This window comes from Panthera leo, chromosome F2 (assembly GCF_018350215.1).
Source record: "Panthera leo isolate Ple1 chromosome F2, P.leo_Ple1_pat1.1, whole genome shotgun sequence".
Lineage (NCBI taxonomy): Eukaryota > Metazoa > Chordata > Mammalia > Carnivora > Felidae > Panthera > Panthera leo.
In genome coordinates this window covers 11,578,916-11,597,802 of record NC_056695.1, presented here as the reverse complement: position 1 = coordinate 11,597,802, position 18,887 = coordinate 11,578,916, and the positions used below count along the sequence as shown (strand labels likewise).

The following is an 18,887-nucleotide window of genomic DNA, read 5'->3' as shown; positions in this document are numbered from 1 at the left end:
AGGAAAGACTACAGAGTTTGCTTTGGATACTTTGGTGTGGTTGCTATGACAACAAAACTTTAGGGCATTGTTGTCTACATGGAATAACAAAATGACAGATGGCCCATTATGAAACTGTACATATTTGGAGATGAAAAGAAAATACATCACTCTCAAGTCCATTCATTGTGCTGTTGCAAAAATGTTGGGGTATGATCACTGAGGGGAGTGAGAATAGGTGACCAGAAAGGAAAGGTTAAAATAACGCTTTATTCATCTAGAAACCATGTCAGCTGACTTGAAGATTGCTTGTAGGGCGTTGCCTCTCCCCATCCATACAGAGAAGTCTACCTTTCAGGTATTTATTTGGCACCACTCAGTGCAACTTTGAAACTTCCTATAGTATGACTACAGTTAGGAGGCCAAAATAAAACAGGGTAAAGACAACGGGGGAGGGGGGAAAACTCTCATGTAATTACCACTGGGTAAGTGTGGGTTCCTTCCCCATCCTTGGGTGCTCTTGACAGGGTGTTGGGTGATGTCGAGGATCGAATGGCCGGAACGGTTGGGTATTTTTTCTTGCAGTTCTGTATAAGATACAACCTCCTGGGATTACCGGTCCAACTGAATAATATCAAACTTCAAACACATGATGTGAAGTTCTGAGCTAGGTCCTGAAAATCGTCATCGCAGATTCAGGAGGTAAGTTTAGGAACTTATTGTAAAAGGCTTGGTGGTTTTGGCTGGTCGACTCAGTAGGGGTAAACGCTGTGACGTATCTGCCAATTGGTACTGAATATTACCAAGAGGTTGATGCCCTAGTCAAGGAAAGTGATAGTCTTCTGACTCAGTGATCACTTTTCAGGATGTCTATACCTGCAGGTCCACTTACCATCTATTTATCTCTTAGTCCGCACTCATCTATGTGTAACTGGCTGAAAATCTCTGCTAATGAGTGGATCTTAAGTGAGGCCATAGGCCACATGTTAATGGAACCAGACAAATTTGACCTGTTTTCAAATACAAAGGGTGATGATGATGAAGCAGGGGATTGTCTGTTGTCCCAAGGGAGATCTTCCAGAAGAAATGTCTCAGCTTAATGTTTTGAAAACTTTCTGACAGCTTTCTCAAGATAGCATGCCGCCTTAAAAGGCAGTGAATTCCCTTGTATTAGAAGTTATCAAGCATCCGTGTGTGTGGCCTCAGGGCATGCATGTATGTGGTCAGAAGGACTTAATTATCAGGCTGGAGCCTTGGCTACATGGTTTCAAGTCCTCTCCCAGCGTTGACATCCACTATTCTATGGTCCCTGAGCTGGGCCTACTGTGTTCATCAAACTCCTGAACCATGAAAGCCCTACATTCTTGACGCCCAGACACTTCTAGGCAGGGTCCACAAATCATTCACAAGATTGGATAGTGTAGTTGAGAATGAGGATATAAGGACAAGGCCAGCATGACTAGATTTATTCTTTTTGATGGCTCTTTGGCATATTTTTAACCTTGGCCTCTAAGGATATAAAGTCAATACATTAACCCTGATGACACTACCTCTTTACAAAGATTCTTATTTAAGTAATAGAAACATAAGGCTTGTCAAACCGAGGAAATGAGTCCATTTCGCCCTTCTAAGAGCTCCTGCAGTAAATCAAAACATATTATGTTGAATAACGCTTTCTCATATTTTAATAGCATAACGTTTATCGAGAAATAGGTTTGCTGCTTAGAATTTTTGTTGAGTGTCATAAAATGTTATTAAAAAATCTTTAATCTTGGGAGATAGGAGTATGTGTATTGCTAATACACACACACACAAATGTGTAAGTACTATTCATTTTTCGCATGTTGGCATGTTGTAAAATTCTGTTTTCTTTTCATTCCTAGATGTTGTAAATAAACTGGATTCGTACAGTAGGTTTTTGTCAGACTCCCAGAAAGACAATTTTATTTTATAGCATATCCTAGAGTGACAGCCAGAAACTGTTCTGCACCACCTCAGTACAAACAAAATTAGCTTTTCACAATATTTTTGCAGATGTTAAAGGTCATTAATAGAATGAAACCAGATGACTAAAGCAATACATTTGGAATGATTGGGTTTTATTTTTCTGCCTCGCTTAAAGACACAGAGTCCCATTCTCTCTCTTACTTGGCTGCATTTCATCTTTTCTTTTTTTTTTTCTTCAGTTATTTAATGGTTTCCAAAATCATAAAAGTGAAAGTGGTAGGATATGTATTTCTTGGCTTATGTCACCTTCCTTGTTTGACAGAGTTGGAATTTTATAAGGATGAAAATAGTATTAACTGTTCAAAAAACCACACTGTTGAACAATTGCCCTAGCTTTCTGTTTTTACTGAGGTCAAATTTTTGTTATGAGTCACTTGAAAGCCTCTTTCCAATTAAAAAGAGGAGAACAGATAATTAACTGTAAGAAATGCTACTAGATTCCTCTTTGGGAAAAGAAGGGAGAAAGCTCTTTTTTAAAGTGCCCGTGACTCAGATTAAGCCGTGCTGTGTGCTTCGCCAGGACAGCCCTGGAGGGCACGCTGGCTCCCTAGACTTTTGTTTGTAACGTCTGGGCGGCGAGGAAGCAGCTACAGTTACTTAATACCTACAAGTGGACATGATTATGATAGCAATATTTACAGATCAGTTTGAAATTCATGTACTTCTGGCATGATCCTGCTTTTAGTATTCAGTAAAGGATAAGTTGGAAAAAATTCTCTTTATGTAGGTTAAAACAAAACAAAACACAATTCACTTTTTTTTTTTTTTTTTAGTGAAAATGAGGTAGCAACAAGAACCTCGCCCCGTCTTCCCTGATTTCCTTGTGGATGTGTGGTGCATGTTGAAGCAGCTTACGTGTTGCCATCTCATCAGGAACAGAGTAGCCTCACCCCCACCTCTGGCCCTCCCCACCCTGGCCCGATACAGCAAGCTACAGAAAAGCTAAATTTTCTGAAGTTCCTTAAGAAAGTGGGAGGAGATAGGACTTAAACACAACCGGATGGGTTGGACTGCGCTGTGCCAGGACCCCTTTTCCCACTGAACCAGAGGGAAAGCAGAAGTGTCAGTAGGCAGCTTAGTAGGTGGGAATATGAGGGCGTCTGAGATCGGAGCCTGATGGCTCAGCTCGATCACAGCACCGGCTTCAGTTTCTCCCTACTGTCTCCCTGGACAGTTTCCTCCACTATTTAACCCGTTAGTCATGACGCAGATAGTCATGAAGATAATATTGTGTATTTTTTTGAGCCAGTGTAAAGGAGAAGCATCATCCTTTCCCCCTCCCCCACTGAGGCTAGCAGAGTGGTGGTGAAAGAAAAATAAATTTCTGGGGAACGGAGCTGAGCTGCGTGGTCTGTCCGTCCCTTCCTGTCTGAGGTATGTCTGGTAGACTGTAACCACTGGAGATGCTGTTGTTGAATTTTGTGAACATTTAGAAATGTAAAAATAATTTGTTCTTATTTTGAAATGTGTATGGTATGAAATAAAGATCTATTTTTGTAATGTTTCGTAGGAAAACCAGTTGTCCCATTTATTGAAAAAATACTCCCCACTTATTTCAATGTTATCACATTCCAAGTTCATGTATGCACAAGAAATTGTTTTTGATCTTCACGGACATTTCCCTTAACTAGTACTGTCTATTATTACTATAACTCTGTAATATATTTTGATTCCTGGTATTCTTGTTATATTTCAAAATTATGTTGGTTTTTCTTATGCCTTTATTCTTCCTTACAATAATAGATTTAGTATTTCAAATTCTGTAAAATCTTATTGGCATTTTGATTATAAATGAATTGAATTGATAGAAGAAAGTGGGGAAATTAAACATCTTCAAGATAATGGACTTGTCTACCCAAATTTTTCCAATTCTATTTCAATTCTTTTGTGTCTGTGAATAAAACTATACAACTTTTTCCATACAGGGTTTGCCTATATGTCTATTACAAATGCTTGGGGCGCCTCGGTGGCGCAGTCGGTTGAGGGTCCGGCTTCGGCCCAGGTCATGATCTCGCGGTCTGTGAGTTTGAGCCCTGCGTGGGGCTCTGTGCTGATGGCTCAGAGCCTGGAGCCTGCTTCGGATTCTGTGTCTCCCTCTCTCTCTGCCCCTAACCCACTCGCATTGTCTCTGTCTCTCTCAAAAATAAATAAACACTAAAAAAAGTGTTGCTACCACTACTACACAAATTGAGCCAGATATCATTTTGAGTAGTTTGCATGTATTATTTCATTTAATCTTCATATGAACCCTCTGAGAAAAGTGCCAATTATTGTTCCCATTTTCCAAATGAGAAAAATCAGTCTGGAGAGATTGAGTAATTTGACCAAAGTCATGAGGCTACTTATTGAAGGAGATGAATTGAAACCAAACTGATCTGACTCCATGGGTTCTACTCATTATGTAAAGGTAATTTTTGGCTTTCTTGGTGCTCTATAGATTATATTGCTATTTATTTTATTTTATTTTATTTTATTTATTTATTTATTTTTATTTATTTTTTTGGGACAGAGAGAGACAGAGCATGAACGGGGGAGGGTCAGAGAGAGAGGGAGACACAGAATCTGAAACGGGCTCCAGGCTCTGAGCAGTCAGCACAGAGCCTGACGCGGGGCTCGAACTCACGGACCGCGAGATCGTGACCTGGCTGAAGTCGGACGCTTAACCGACTGCGCCACCCAGGCGCCCCATCTATTTATTTTATTTTTAAAAAAATAAATTCTTTTTTAAAAGTTTATTTTTATTTTGAGAGAGAGAGAGAGAGAGAGAGAGTGTGTGTGTGTGTGAGCAAGCATGGGAGGGGCAGAGAGAGAGAGAAAGGGAGAGAGAGAATCCCAAGCAGGCTCTGCCCTGTCGGCGCAGAGCCCAATGCGGGGCTCAATCTAATGAACCATGAGATCACAACCTGAGCCGGAATCAAGAGTCAGATGCTTAACCAACTGAACCACCCAGGAGCCCCTATATTGCTATTTTGAATGAAATATTGTTATTATATTTTTATTTGGATATAGCTGGCATATAGAAATGTTATTAATTTGTGTACATTTGTTTGCCTCTAGCAATCTTTCTGGACTCCTAGACTAATTTTAAAAATTGCCTGCAGATTCTTCTGGGCTTTTGCGCAAACACATTGTATGTGAGTAAAGATAGTGTTGGCTTTTCCTTCACAATTTTTCTACTTCTTTATTTTTTATTCTATTTTATTACAATGGCTGGTACCTCTGGTGCAATGTTGAATATTAGGAGTACCAGTGGATATCCTGGTCCTATGCCTGACTTTAATATATCTGCTTCAAAACTTTTCCCATTAAGCATGATGCCAGATATAAGATGAATCCTCTTTTTTGGCTATTGAAGTTCCCTTCTAAAATATGTTTCCTAAGATTTTTTTTATCATGAATTAAATTTATTGAATGACTTTCAATTGAATGACTTTCCCCACTTTCCATATGGTAATATGACAATTAACACAAATAAATCACCAAATGTTAAACCGTTCTTGAATTCCTGGGATACTTGCTACTTTGTTGCAACATCTTAGGTTTTGAAACACTGCTGGATGGGATTCATAAAATTCTTTTTTTCTTCTTCTATTCCTTTCCTCTATTTCCATTCTCTGGAACATTTGTGTAAGTTAAGAATTTTGGATTACTCTCAGATTTAGTAAAAAAAAAAAAAAATACTTAGCATCGTGACTGTCTTGGAGAGAGAGAGTTTTCTTTAATGCTTATTCAGCTATTTGCAGGTTTTATTTATTTATTTATTTATTTATTTATTTATTTATTTATTTATTTTGACTATGTCTAGATTTTCAAAACTTTAATTTCTAAGAAAATTGTCCATTTTAGCTGGGTTTCTGTTTACTGACATGTTATCCACTATTACTCCACACTATTCCCCTTTGAGTAAAAGTATTAAGTCTGTTAATAGTCTTAACAATTCCTATTGTTATTATTTTCATGAATGAGTCTTCCCAGAAGTTTGTCTGTTTTATTTTATCAAATATTGACCTATCTGTTACGCTGCTGATATCCACTGTTTTGTGTACATATGTGTGCATGTTTGTGTGTTTTCTATTTCATCAAAATTTTCTTCAATCTATGCTTACTTCTTTCTTTTTCTTTGAGTTTGTTTCACTGTTATTTTCTACTTCCTTGAGTTGACTGTTTAACTCATATATTTTTAATTATTATTATATTCTAATACAGGAGTTTAAAATAGAAATTTACTTCTAAATATTTCTATATTCATATTACATAATGTTTACTATGTATTTTTGTGTTCTAATAATTACATACGTTTTGTTACTAATGAATTATTTCGAAGTTTTTAAAAATTTTTCATACAGTTTTTTTTGGAAGAGTGGGAAAGGTGCAATTCAGGATCTTATTCCCAGTTTTACTGCATTATGGTTAGAGACAGTGTATATGATATCAACTTTACGATGGCTGAGTGCATATGGTATTAATTTTTTGGAACTGATCTATTTCTGGATCTATTTTCTTGTTAAAGTTGTTATTCAAATCTCTGTCAATGTTGTCTTCTTGATGTATTGGTTTGAAAATTACGCTTAAACTTTCCGAGTATTACTATGGTATAAATTTCTTCTTGTGATTCTTTTATTTTTTTTTCTACTTATCATGAGGTGTGTTGTAAATTATAGTCAAATTCATAATCGTTATATATTTTTGGTGAACTTTCTTTTTTCTCAACATGAAGTGCTCCTTCTGCCCCTTTTTCTTGCTTTTTGCTTAAATTTTGTTTTGTCAACCTAGACTTTCTTTAGGTGATTATCTGCCTTTATTTTAACTTTTTCTGTGTCATTTTATTTTTGTGGAACTCTAATAAACATTATATTTTGATAGGTGAATTTAACCCTTTTATATTTATTTCTATTAATATATTTGGACTTAGTTTTGCCATTTTATTTTGTGTTTTCCACTCACTATGCTTTTTTAAGGGTTATTTTTTTACCCTTTTCTCATTCTAAAGAATTGATTGAACAAATTTTCAGCTATAAAGTGAATAAGGTTTGAGGATCTAATGTAAAACACGATGACTATAGTTGATAAATAATGTATTGTATAATTAAAATTTGCTAAGAGAGTAGAGCTTAAATGTTCTCACTAAAAAGAAATGATAAATATGTGAAGTGCTGGATGTGTTAATTAACTAGTGAGAATCTGGTCATTAAAAAAAAAAAAGCCCTGGGGCACTTGGGTGGTTCAGTCAGTTAAGCATCCAACTTCGGCTCAGGTCATGATCTCACATTTCGTGAGTTTGAGCTCCGTGTGGGCTCTGTGCTCACAGCTCAGAGCCTGGAGCCTGCTTCCAATTCTGTGTCTCCCTCTCTCTCTGCCCCCTCCCCTGCTCAAGCTCTGTCTCTTTCTATCAAAAATAAATAAACATTAAAAAAAAAAAGTCCTGATCGAATTTTTTCCTTTTTTTCCCTTAGCTTATTGGAAATTACACGTTACATAGCTATTATATCAGTGTAGCAGTTCTCAAATACTTTGGTTTTGGAAACCCTTTACATTCTTAATATATATTTAGGACTCCAAAGACCTCTTGAGTTGTATCTTTCAATATTTGCTATATGCAAAAATGTGAACTACTTATTGGTTAAAAACAAAATTTAACCTACTATATGTTAGCATAAGTAATGGCGTTTTTTGAAAAAATGTATTTCCCTGAGCGAAAACAGTTAGTGAGAAGAGGAGCATTGTTCTACATTTGACACGTCTTTAATATTTGTGTCCAAAGAAGAGAGGTGGATTCTTGGATCTGGTTCCGCACTTATTCTGTTCCGATATGTCGTTTCAGTTGGTGAATATGAATGCCATCAAGCCTCATGCAGATGCATGCTTGGAAAAAGTTGGACAGTGCAGACGCCCTGAAATGATCCCAGGGACCCTCACAAGTCCTCAGACCGCATCTTGAGAGGCACATACGGTAGTGTTACTTATACATTTTTAGGATACACACAAAAACGTATTTCTCCTGTAAAGTTAAAGTCTACCGGAAGTCCTTTTCAAACAAAAACTTAACATTAGCAACCTCTTCTTTTCCTTCATCCTGTCATTTCTACATTGGAATTGTCTAAATTTCTTCATATGTTTTCATAGGATATGTTTGCATTTAGAAATAATCAGCAATTTTGCTCATTGCTGCTTCTGAGTTCGTTTTTGAATGCCGAAGACTATCTGCAAGTAGTTTCTTCTGACAAGCTGCCAGGTGGCAAAGCTATTGAGTGAATAATTATGTCTGAAAATATTTTTGTGTTCTGTTGTCTTCTAAATTTCTTTCTTTTTCGCTTATAAAACTAGGTATAGTTACTATTTCATCTGAATGTAAAGCGAACCCATGACAATTTTTAAGATTTCAGACAATGCCAGAAAGAGACAAAATGAAAAATAAAAACTGCCTCCTTGTCCCCTCTGAGATGCTGTATGTCTTTCTGAAGTTTCTAATCTCACACACCCCTACATGGAGCTCTAAAAGATAATGGGTTCATGCCATATCTAGATATCTAGATGCCATATTTATGCCATATTTATGGTTCATGGCATATTTAGATATATATATATCTCTAAAATGCTTTTATTTTCATATAAAACTATGTTGTAGATATTTTCTATCAATGTATATTGACATGATATAGTAGCATGACAGAGACATGCTTTTCTTGTTTGGCCTTTCTAAATCTTAATAAATATTTGTCAATTTAGTTATTTTCTTAGCAAATAGCAATCTTATACTGAGTGTTGGGCACTGGGATGTAATAGTGAGGAAAAACAGAGACGGTGTCTTCTGTTTGAATCAAACCTTTGAATTCCTATTATATGTCAGGCAACTTTCTAGCTACCTGGGGTATAGCTCCGTTCAAACACCCTAAAGCCTGTAAGGGCAATGGATATTAGTAATCACACATACATGTGTAAAATTGAAACTCTGACAAATGAGTGTTATGAGATTTGACTTTGTCTAGGATATCAGGGGAGACTCGCTAAGCAAGTAATGATTGGGCTACTATCTAGGAAAGGAAAGACGAGTTTACAAGGTGAAGGAGAGAATGGAAGAATTGCTTCTCACAGAGATTAAAGCACGCGTACGATGTGTACAACCTCTGATGGAAGAGAACGTGGTGTGCTGAGAAAATGCTAGAAACCCAGTGTGGCTGGAGTGTGACCTAAGGGAGGAAACAAGATGTGAGACAAACTGGGAGCTGTAGAATACCCTGTAGAACATACGGCAAAGTTCGGTCTCCATCGTCTGAGCAAACTGTAGGCATTGCAGTGGTTCGGTCATGGGAATGAGAAACGGGTGTGTGACATAATCAGAATATGCTGTCTGGAAAGGTCACTCGGGTTCTATATAGAGAGATGTATCTGTGGGTGTGGGTGGAAGAGATGTCAAACACTCAGTGAAGACGCTCTCGTAGTGGGGTAGACACATATGGCGAGAAGGACTGGGTGATGGTGGTACAAATGTGAAGAGCATGGGTAGAAGGACTTGGAGGTGGGATGCGGTGGGCCAGGTGACAGATTGCAGAGGCCGGGGGTTGACTGGTGTGCAGCTGGTTTTCATGTCAGACGGCCATGATATGTTTGATAGAATGTTCAACTGTAGGTGACGTGGGTTCTGATCTTGAGTTTACCGCTGTCTTATAAGGAAAGCCTTTGGTGCTACTTAAGTTGTCTGAACTTGAAAACTCTCACAAGTGGTATTGTATGTAAGTGCTCTGAGGGCAGGACTCGTACCTTTCTTGCTCAGTGATGTATTCCTGTGTCCAGCGCAGCACTCTATTTAGAATAAGGACTTCACAAACCCTGATATTAATTGAGACGTTGAGTATGTTGGAATCACATACAATTTTACATCTAAAAGCTACTGCATGCATCATTTAGAGACGGATTTTATAAAACACAGAGAAGTTTTATTACTGCAGTGTTGATAGTAAATACATCAAATATTTTTCCTATTTTGTCTCTCTTATATAGAAAGCAATTCCCAGTGCAGAGTTCAATTTTTGGTGTCATTATACACTGCTTTTATGTGAGTCCCTTTTGCACTGAAATCTATGCTTGATTGTGTGTGGATAAATCACAGTTCTAGAAAAATCTGTGGTTGTGTTTTACTCTGAACATCAAATCCCCCAAATGCAATGCATTCAGGTGTCCCTTTCTGTACCTAGGGAATACCAGTTAAATAGACACCCCTACCCTCACTACCACCCTGCAGTGCAAATTAGTTCCTCTTTATTTAGGCATAATTTGGTGCCTGATGAAGTTTGTCCTAAGATTATGTTACCCTTTGTTTTCAAAAGCTGAAAGGCCTTAGGAATTTATCTGGAATGGGTCAAGTGCCGAGTTTTTGACATGATGTAGCTGAGGCCATATGCAAAATCAATAAAATATTAAATGTCAACTTACAAGTAAACTTGTAAAAAATTAACTCGTTCATCATTTTCTAGCTGGAACTACCATTATTCTCTCATTTTAGGATTATATGAGTGGCTTCTATTCTCCCAAATATCTCTGTTTGCAAAACGTGATAAAATGACCCATGATCCAATGACTTAGCCAACTAAGGTGACCGGTAGTGTGACCATGCACTCTTTCCATCAGGCAAAATTCCCTTCCCAATTGATCCAGACTTTCGCTAAGCTTCAGTAATTCTTTTAAGTTTCCCTGCTACTAGCATGAGATTTACATTTTCCATTTCTTCCTCTTGCATTCAGGCTTGATATTGTCCCCTGCAAAGCACCTCTCAGATGCGACCTCCGCTCAGCCACACTGCCACCTTGTTCATGCCTGTATCACATACTTTATGCCTTTAAAACCACAACAGGAGCTGACAGTTACTTCCACGGCCTTCCCTCCACCTCGTCACTACACTCCGTTTCACAGAGAAGGAATTGAGGCTGAGAGGGCATACGTGGCGTCAGGTGGCTGACCTGGGATTCAAGCCTGCACAGGCCGCTAACCTCTTACCAAGTGTCCTGTCCGTTTTCTTCCCTTCTCGGCCATCTTACAGCCTGCTATCCAGTCACCCCTTCTCATAGTGATCCCTCACAATACACTGTAATGTTGCTTGGCTGCCAATCACATTAAGGCCGAGCTCGTCTGCAGTTTTCAAGGCCTTTCCCAGCCTGGCCCCACATAACTGATATTTATTTCCTAAATCCTCCCAACATGCCGCCTCTATTCTATACAGTCTAAGCTCCCTGACGCTTTCTTGCACGCATCTTGTAGATTTCTGCCTCTCTTTTCTCCATTCTATTGCTCTTCTAAGTTTAAATCATGTAATACTTTTCAACTGATAGAGATTTGAGTACTTGTATTTTATTTTTCTTCTATTTTTTCCCCAAAAGCCATTATTTTTTTTTTTAATTTAATGTTTATTTATTTTTTAGACACACACACACACACACACACACACAGCACAGCAGGGGAGGGGCAGAGTAAGAGGGAGACAGAATCTGAAGCAGGCTCCAGGGTCCAAGCTGTCAGCACAAAGCCGGACATGGGGCTTGAACCCATGAACTGGGAGATCATGACCCGAACCGAAGTCAGACGCTTAACTGACTGAGCCACCCAGCACCCTGAGTGTTTCTTTTAGATATCTTCTATTTCATTCGTCAGCCTGTTGATGTGCCGCGTTTCCCATGGATGCTTTATCTTCTCATTCTTGTCTCAAAGATTCACAGGTTTACAGGATACTAAATTCAGATTTTTAATTGTTAAAACGAGGAAACTGAGGACAAAGAAATTTAGCGTCATTGACAAGATGGGCCATATAATACCAGCATGTAACCTTGAGGGAAAGACACCGAGGTGGTTTCAGACATGTGGAACTTGGCTCGCCTAGGGGCTGCATTTATTGAGATGTCGAGTAGGGCATGGGTTGTACAGAGCTGACGCTCATGACAGGTGCATGGACAAGAGATGCTGTTTTGGAGTTCGTTACCGCAGAAGTGGTGGTGGAAGCCAGGCCAGCGTTTGAGGGGGCCTAGAGAATATTTAGAATGAAAGAAGGGGCAAGGACTAAACTTGGGGGCTCACTGGCAGGCTTCTGGAAAAGCTGAAGGAAGAGAGGCCAGTAAAGGTGACTGAGAAGGCAGGGAGGCAGGGAGGTGGAAGCAAGAGGGTGGTACCGTGCAGGAGTGGGGAGTTGACTGAATACGTTCTCCCAGAGATCTCTGAAAGGTCACATAGAAGGAAGATCTGTATGCCATCCTACATCACTGGGACTTGATTTCCATGCGTGCGCCCTTGAACGTGTATATTTAAGACCATTCTTCTGTATTGCTTTTCAGCTTCAATAGCCAAGCATGCATGCTTTTAATAAGACTTGGCCATACTTTTTCAATTGTGGAGGTAGAGATGGAACCCATGTAAATATCTTATTCCATCTCCAAGTGATAAAATGTGTAACGCTATGAAATTCACTTTAAACATCACGAGTGAAAGGAGTATGTGATTTAAAATGTCATGCTTTGGAGGTATTGTATGGGCAAAATTCCCATAGTCAATCATCCAAAGCAAACTATTATTTAGGAACTATTTGAAAATACTATTTGAAAATAGATAAGCTGAAAATACCTTATTTTAAGAACAAGAGAAAAGTGATGGTATATCAAAAATTACTTTTTCATATCAACATATTGGATTTTGGGTTAAATTTAGTGTTATTTACTTTAAAGAACCATAAAAAAGTTAGAATTTCAAAATATCTCAGGAAGGCAATAACTATTGGTGAGAGCACATCTTATTTAAATTTTCTCTGAAAGTGATTTCTTTCAAACAATGGACTATCAGATTAAAACCAAACAAAAATATTTTTAGTATTCCAAAGGTTTGGATTGTTGCTTTAGAATGTTGTAAAAAATAAGTTTTAGTGGGGTCAAACTATTCTATTCCACACCACACACTCATTCATAGAAATATACACATAAAATTGTCATATAAATATACAATCTGTGGTGGAAGAAAATATTAGGAGCCTGAGATTCTTATTTAATTCTGGGATAATCTGAAATATATAAATATTGAGAGACTTTAAATCTTAGAAGTTAATATCTGGAAGGAATATGAAAGGTTGTGCACAAATTACACACAGGTGAGAAACTGAGGCTCAGAGATATGCTCAAGGTAGTTAAAATTTAAAAGATACCAATACTAACAATACTGACAATGATAAAACTACTTCTTTTGAGTGATTACTATGTGCCAGATATGTCCTCAGTATGTTAGTAGGGAAGATCTTACTCAGTCCTTATAGGCAAGATTATTTTTCCTGCTCTGCAGATGAAAAAATTGCAGCACAGAGAAGTAAAATGATTTCCATTCCCCAGTTTGATAAAGCAAGTATAAATTTCAATGGCCTTCTTTTGTGAGATTCAGAATAAATAATTATTACCATTAAAAATAGTTTGAGAGAGTAAGAAGATGAGTTTTTGTTTTCTGACTGCTCTGCCTCCTCTCCCAACACTTCCTCACTGATGCCACTTTGACCATGACTGAGTTATCTAATGTGAACCATAGTTTATGTAATGTGTCCTTAGGATATCCGTCTTGAGAAGATTGTTCTTTCAATCAAAAATTTGCTGAGCATGTAAGCATCATGCTAGATGCCATTGTGGGAGAACACAGTGTGATAGACCAGAGAAGTAGAAATCAAAGCCCAGGGTATGGGGAGGATGTAAGGGCAAGGAGACCTCAGGAGCAAAGGCTTTGAGTTGGGGAGCCGAGGGTGGGTGGGGCATGAGGTTTCTTACTCAGTTGGGGTTCAGAGAACATCTCTGTGAGGTAGAAATTCAAATTGAGGGCCCATTTTCTGTTTGTTTTCTCCACCGTCTGCTGAAAAAAAGGCAAATATTTCCCTTTTGCTCTCCCCTTCCCACCCTCTGCATTGTGTTTTGGTAGAATGGTAAGTCCATGAGGTCAAGAATCCATTAATGTGGCTTTACCCTCAATCAAGTTACTCTTGACCAAAAAACATCAATTCAACAAATTTATTTAATTATATGAAATCATTTGACAAAAAAAGGAATTCCTTTGTAATTTTTATTTTCCTTGAAATGCAGTAGGACATCACAGAAGGAGAAGATAATGACTTTGGGGTCTCATGGGTCTGGGTCTGAATACGGACTGTGCCACTTGCCAGCAGTCATTTTATGTGAGCAAGTTTCTCAAGGTCTTTGAACTTCCTTTTTTCCCCCATTTATTAAATGAAATAGTTATGTGTCCTGGGACCTTGGTCAGAATTAAGTGAAACAGTGTGTGTAAATCTCTTTGGCAAATGGTGTCTAACAGTTGTCGAACTAGCGAATAAAAGGAGTTGAACGGAAACAAGACTGGAGGTGGTGGAAGGTAAGAGGGAGAATTAAATAAAGGGATGGTGGTAAGGTAGCCCAGAACCAAGGATGATTAGGTGCACAGAAGAGGAGACCCAGCTTCTGTGAGTGCTGAGTGCTTGCTGACTGTTTTGCAGTTGCGAAAGGCACAGCTGTCCCATCCTGCTTAATTGAGTCACAGATCAAGTGCCATCATGCCTTTGCATCTTCCCAGCTGTTTTTGCTCCGGACTGGGAAAAGTGATGGCTTGCTGTACGGCAGATCTCCTGCTGACAAATTGGGAAACGTGGGGGGGGGGGGGGGAGTGCTTTGCGAGGTACTGTATCTGAGCTCAAAGCTAATGAGGGCGCTTAACAGAGTCCCTAGCAATTTGTCAACACCTTGGCATTCTAGAACCATTTCCCAGGGCACTGAGTAAACATTTACATGTTAGAGACAGAACAAGCTTCTCGTTAAGAATAATGTTACATGTCCTCTCTGTACTTTATCCTACTGTTTCAGAAACGAAGGAACCTTTCTTTTAAGCTGGTGATTTAGTAGACAGTCACAGGATATTTTTATAAGAGTTCTAAAGGCTTTCCTACCTGAGATTTTCAGGGGTCTTCTAGATTTCCCTCGTGGGAAAGTCTTTTGCAAATCTACCAACCTAAGCCCTTAAATATACATGTTATTCACATAGAAAGGATTTCCAAGATGACCAAATGTGAAAGAAAAAAGAGAGGAAGTGAAATCATTTCAGGACACTCTGTTCTTGTCACTATCTATTTTGGGTTAATGGCATGAACATATGACCATAAACTTCATTGATGTGTTGGTGCTTTTTATCAATTAATTTGTTTAAAAAGTACTGCCAGAATGTTAACTTCTTAGTTTTGACAAATGTACCATGGTTATGTAAGATGTTATCATTAGGGGAAGCTGGGTGAAGGATATACGGGAACTCTCTGTACTATCTTGGTAACTTCTCTGTAAATCTAAAATTATTACAGAAACTTTATAAAGTTTAAGCAAACATGAAAGGTAGTCACAGATATAGCAAAGTGAGCTGTCTAATTTTAGCCTTGTCTTCCATAGCTTTATATCATGTTATTAAGTGCAAAATAGGGAAAGGGTATTTACTGAAAAACTATAATGTGGTGTTCTAGGAAATTGTGATACATCAACAAGCAAAACAGAAATATCCCTGCCCTTGTGGCACTTTTGTTAGTGTAGCAGGTGAGATCAACAATAAATAAAGAGTAAGAAGGAAGAGAGAAGGGAAAGAAGGAAGAAAGGTAGGAAGGTAGGAAAGAAGAAAGGAAGGAAGGTTATAATTTTACACAGGGTGGATCTCGTCGAGGTTGTGTAAGAGGTGCTATGTCTGGGGATGTCTGGAGGAAACACATTCCTGGAAGAGGAAGAGTCCATCTAAAGCTGTGGGGAAGAACAATAAGGCGACTGGAATAGGGAGAGTAGAAGGGAGATTGGTAGGAGAGGAAGTTTTCAGTCCCTTGTGGTTATGGGTGTTCGCTTCACTTTACCTCACGGTAAATACATTTTGCTTACGTGGAAGGAAAGAGAAAGAACATTTACCAGTCCCTCACAATAAACCCATAAGTGGGAATAACTACTCCCAGTTCATAGGGGAAGCAGTTGAGGCTCAGAGAGAATAAGTAGTTTACCCAAGGCCACACAGCAAATAAGTCGCAGAGCCAAGGTTCTGTCCTTATGTCTCAGTGTCCTACATGACCCGTCCAAACTGCCTACTCTGCCATGCTGTCACCTCTGTGTCACTGCCCAAGTCGATAGAACCCAAGAGTAATCTGGATATGGGAGAAATCTTTTATGTTAGATTTTGTAGCAGAACACTTTCTTCGCGTGAGAGATTCAGTCTTACTTGGAGGGCATCTACAGTTCCTGATATCACATTTACTTCATTCAAATTGAACATTTTAGTTGCTGAATAGAAAGGAAAAAATTAAATTTGCAGCAGCTATGTGGGGAAAAGTAAAGTCTGACAATTTAAAGGGAAGATAACAATACGATAAATACATAAAAACCGAATTATTTAATGATTAAAAATTGGGGGAACATAAGACAATGCTATTGTCCTTGGCATAAGATCAGAAAGACAGTCTCTCAGAAAACATTAGACGTGACCCGAATGAAATTAATCATGTGTAGATCTCAGGATGGCCAGGGATTGATTTGGACAGGATTAAAAACATATTTTAGAAAAATCTAGTATTTGCAGATGCTTTAAACTTTTTCTGTAAGCCGTTTTTCTTGTAACGTTGTGCCCACATTCACAAGAGATTACTGTTGGAAATACCCAGAATAAATATTAGTAGCTCAGCACTTTTTGTGACAGTTTCAGATTTGTGGTTTGATAAGGTAGACGATTCTGTGCTTCCTTCTTGCAGGTATCGTTATTAGTAGCAGCAAGAGGGGGCGTTCTACAACCTGTTAGCATAGAGCATGAATCCAGCTTGTCAGCTGGAGAAAACGACTAAGGGCTGGAGATGCCTGCTCTTTCCCTTTCCCTGATGTCGCCGCACTTTGCCCTACTTGGACACGAGTCCTATTGTTTCGCCTAGTCAGGTGGCACAGCCATGAATCCGGTCTAATACCTTCCAGTGCTTTTTTTGCTGTCTGTCTGGGATCAGCACTATCATCCCATCTCTCGGTACCTAGGGGGCAACGATAAAAGAATCTTCTCTGAGAGCACGATTACGTGGAGTGATGGAATGAGCACCTCACAAGGATAACGCTTCTTACAACCAAAATTTTCGGAAGACACGCACCTGATTCTGTGACTGTTTTCCCTCCTCTTTTTTTAGTTCCCATGAAAAGATGTGAGAGTGATTTAGCTAAGAACGAGATAAAAACATGAAGATTCTAAGCTGAGAAGCTATTGCTTATACAGAGATGGCCATTCTACCCTGTCCTTCCCTCCTCAGCGCCTGGAAGACAGGCAAGGGCCTGAGCTCTGTCGACATTGTGCCCTTGAGTTTCTCTGGTGCTAAGAGTCGTGTTTCTGTCCTCTTATTTGGGACAAGAGCTTTAGTTCTGATGAAGCAGCATTACAAGACAGTTGATCCAAAGGTTAGACTATTTTAGCATTTCTCGGCAGCATTTGCCAAACTTGATGAGTCAGCTGGGCTGTTGCTGGTTTAGCATTATTTAGAAATATTTTTAGCCATTTGTCATCTGTTTCTGATAACTTGAGCTAAGGTGGCTTGCTGAAAATCACACGGGAACATGGACCCTGCTCAGGACTGCGATTCTGAACATATGCAGAGAAATGTACAACTGCAAATTCTGAGCATGGTCAGTTGCTTTCTTTCCGTAGCTCACTTCAGACTGGATATTATTAAGCAAATTGTGTGTATATTTAAACATTTTATTTTGGTGAAAGCAATGTCACCAAGGGACTTAGATTTATAGTGTAGGCTCAAATTCTACTTCTTGAGCAAACTTTCTTATTGGTTAAGGGCCTCTGAAAGTCCATGTATAATTACAATGCTTTCTGAATCCAGTTCAGCATTTTATAAAATGATTGCTGTTGATTGTTTTTATACAAAGTTTACATTGGCAAAATAACCTGTACTTGCTTGCTTGCTTATTTATTTATTTATTTATTTATTTTGAGAGAGAGAGAGAGAATGAACCAGCTGGGTAGGGGCAGAGAGAGAGAGGGGGGACAGAGGATCCGAAGCAGGCTCTGTGCTGACAGGAGACAGCCTGATGTTGGGCTCGAACTCACGAACCGTGGGATTATGACCTGAGCCGAAGATCGATGCTTAACTGCTTGAGCCACCCAACCACCCCTGTACTCGAATATTTAAAAATAGATAATCATCATGTTCACTAAAGATAATGGCTTTATCCTACTTTTCTTTTCATAGTTATAGTTAAAGACATTGAGTTTAAAGTCCTCTATTTTGGAAACAAATCTTTACTTAATTATGTTCATCATTGGAGAGTATCTTCTGTTGCATTAGAATAATTCTTCAGAAAAATATTATCATACCTATCTACTTTTTAATACATAGCAACAGATGTTTGTAGTTTAGGTTAGGAAACTTTCCCAATAATGGTCTATTATTTTCCCTTCTTTATATTTTATTTTTAAATATTTTTCCTTCTTTATAAGGCTATAAATCATGTAGTCACAAACTTGCATTCCCAAAATTCATCTGTAGCTTATGGGATGAAGAAGCTGAAAATTGAAAGATAAGCACTCGTGTCCATTTTAAGAACAGGCTCGCTTTCCACCTGGAAACAAATTCCTAATTTCTTCAGGTTGAGGGGACTATAAGCCAAATGGGAGACAACATGCTTATACACATTTTTCTGCTTTGTAGCTAGATACACAAAGTTTTGCATCCTCATTCTGCCTTTCCCAGTGGTTTCACAAACGTTATTTCTCCTGTCCCAGCATCTGTGTCTCTCTGTGAAACACTGGTGATCGTATCTACCATTGTGAGTGGCAAGGGGGTTGCCTAGTACCGTGTTTGGTAGATGATGAACATTCACAAGTGGTAACTAATTTGAAAGAAGGGA

General features: G+C 38.6%; 1 long non-coding RNA gene across 1 annotated transcript; it reads left to right on the top strand.

Moving 5' to 3' along the window:
• The first annotated feature begins 2,873 nt into the window (after positions 1-2,873).
• On the top strand, positions 2,874-8,425 carry LOC122211002. The gene is made up of 3 exons (XR_006198413.1): positions 2,874-3,360; positions 5,044-5,120; positions 7,808-8,425. It is a non-coding gene; the product is annotated as an uncharacterized LOC122211002 (long non-coding RNA).
• The last annotated feature ends 10,462 nt before the right edge of the window (positions 8,426-18,887 follow it).